The sequence below is a fragment of the Charadrius vociferus genome, unplaced genomic scaffold, assembly GCF_000708025.1.
Source record: "Charadrius vociferus isolate BGI_N301 unplaced genomic scaffold, ASM70802v2 scaffold711, whole genome shotgun sequence".
NCBI classification, from domain to species: Eukaryota; Metazoa; Chordata; class Aves; order Charadriiformes; family Charadriidae; genus Charadrius; species Charadrius vociferus.
The window spans coordinates 307654-310425 of record NW_009646852.1 but is presented as its reverse complement, the minus strand read 5'-3'; positions in this window follow the sequence as shown (position 1 = coordinate 310425).

The window sequence follows — 2772 nt, the reverse complement described above, 5'->3', positions numbered from 1 at the left end:
ACTCAGGCCCATTCACGCTGCTGTACATGGACCTGGGCAATTGCCAGCAGGTCAAAAAGGTCCCTTAGGGAGTCAGAGGCTTTGGAAAAAGCAGGCTCACAGCTCTCCCGGTCCCACGATGGTAATTCCCCCGTAGCCAGAGCCCATTATTTTGGGGGGGGGAGGGACGGGACACACTCAGGCCCATTCACGCTGCTGTACATGGACCTGGGCAATTGCCAGCAGGTCAAAAAGGTCCCTTAGGGAGTCAGAGGCTTTGGAAAAAGCAGGCTCACAGCTCTCCCGGTCCCACGATGGTAATTCCCCCGTAGCCAGAGCCCATTATTTTAAGATGTTTGGGTCTTCAAGCAGCTCTTTGCATTGAGCTCTCAGTTCCTGGACAACAGACTGCGTAACGCTGGAGGTGTCACTGTCCCACATCAGGTCCGTTATCCTGTTGTTCTGCTGGTTTCTTACTTATATGGGTTTTTTTTCCCTCTTCGTTTTGCTTCAAGCCACTTTTCCCAGTTCTCAAGGCTGCACTTTTCTAAGGACTAGTGATTGCCCATCAGTTCATGTCCCTAAAAAAATCCTCTTTCCAGTCCACGCCTACCTCTTCAAGGTGGTAGCTGACCATCTGCCTCTTAGCTCAACCTTAAATGACACATCCTAACAAGGGCCACCTGGTCCCAAGCTTGAGTTCACCCAGCAGCATCTTGTGACAAGCTGAAAACACACCTGACAGCCCCACTCCTGAGACCTGACACACTTGGTGTAAACCCCTGTTAGACTGAAGTCTACAGCCTCTTAGCAGGGGAAAGACTGTTTATGGGGCCATCGATGGCATGGCCAGGCTGTTTGGGACCCTGTCCAGCTCAGCGTGCACCCTGTCCCCCATGTAACTTCCCAGAGAACCCATGCAGAGCACCCTGCAGCTGCAGCACCCCAAAAATGCTGCCAACCCTTCGTAGAGACCCTCAGGCCCCTATTTCCCCTGCCCCAGCCCCCAGGCAGCTGACAGATGCAAAGACATAACGGTGTGTGCATAGCGATTGTGGTTAGATTTTAAAAGTTTTTTGTTGTTGTTTTTGTTTTGTTTTTGTTTTTTTTTTTAACCCATATTATTGTTATAATACAAAATATACAGACTGGAGATGCCAAGCGGGTTGTGGGTCACCATGCCCCGGGGCGGGGGGAGTCACACCATGCGACCTGCAGCGTGAGGGAGGAGGCGGCATCTGCTCCGCGTGGCGGGGGACGGTGGGTACCCCAGAGAGCCCGGGAGGAGGGAGGACGGGGGAGGAGACAGGAGGGGTAAGGGTCGGGATACCTGCCCTCCCACCCTTGGGAAACTGCAAGTGGGAGCTCAGCCCCACAGCAAACCCAGAACAGGACTGTGAGATGAACAATGTGTTGTATGAACCTAAAAAACGCATCATGTCTGCAAGGGCTGGGCCAGGGACGGTCCTGCTGGGGAGCAGCCCCGTAGCTTTGGCTCAGGGTCCTGGGGGGGACATTTCTAACGGCTCCAACACCGGAGGCTCGGACTGAGTCTGGGGCCCGGCCCAGTACAGTACTGGCCTTGCTCACCCCTTCCCCGTTGATCCCAGCCACCCCAGCTCAGGCCAGCCCCCATCGCCCTTGGCTGCTAAGGATGCGGAGGCCGGAGCAGCAGAGCCGGGGGCTGCGGGGGCTGGGTACATTGCCAGGGCCTGTGGGATTGAACAGAGGGGCTTCTGGGGTTGGCATGGGGTCATGAGCCCATGGGCATCACTGTGCCAGCTGCGACTGGGAGGGGTATGTGGGCAGGACAGGCCTGCCTGCACAAACCCGGCTCCGAGGAGCTGGTGGTGACAAAGACGTGGGGAGCCTCGGGGTGCTGGCTCCATCCCCGCGGTCCCCAGGCAGGCCTGGGGAGACATGGCCTTCCCAGGAGAAGGGGCTGAGCCCCCCTGCCCCAAGGTGACCCTCCAGCAGCACAGCAATGACTCCTGGCCAGCACCAGCCTTGACTTTCTCCCCGAGGAGCTGCCAACTCAGCCGTGTCCCCAGCACAGGGCTATGCCTATAAGGACATCTCTCTGCCCCATTGCTTGCTCCCCGGTCCCCCGGGCAGTGGGTTGGCTGGGATGAGCCAGGGCACAGGAGCAGGGGAAGGTCAGCAGCAAACGATGCTGCATGGCTGTGAGGCCCAAAGGCCAGGGTGGCCACCAGAGCCCAGCACACCTCCCTCCTCCACGTGTCCCCATATCCTGGCTCCTGTGTCCTCGAGGAGGGGTGGGAAGGATGTCTCTCCATTGGAGCCTCAAAGTGGGCCCCTGAGGTCCCCTGTGTGCCAGCACCCTGAACTCAAGGGACAGGGGCTGAGGTTGCAGTTCTCCCAGCCTAGCATCCTTCATCCTGAGGGACCAGTGCCACAAGAAGGCACCTCGGGGTCCCTTTAGTTTCCCCTCTCCCCATGTCAGAACGAGCCTCCTAGGTCTAACCACCCCCCCGGGATCGGGGTGGGTGATCCCACAGCTCACGAAGCGATGAACTCCAAATGCCTGTGTGGCTGCCATCTCCAGGCACAGCCCCTCTGCCCACTCACCTTGCCCAGGGGCTGGGCAAGAGGGTGGCCAGAGGCTGATGGCTAACGTGCTGGCCCCATTCCCTACAGCAGGGCATGGCCGGGGCAGGGGAGGAAGCCGAGGCACTGGTGCCCGTTGCAAGACTTTATTGGTTTCTAGACAGCGTCGCTGGAGGGTTTAGGCTGGAGCTGGTGCTGGGGGCTCCTGGGGCTGGGGAGGGTCAG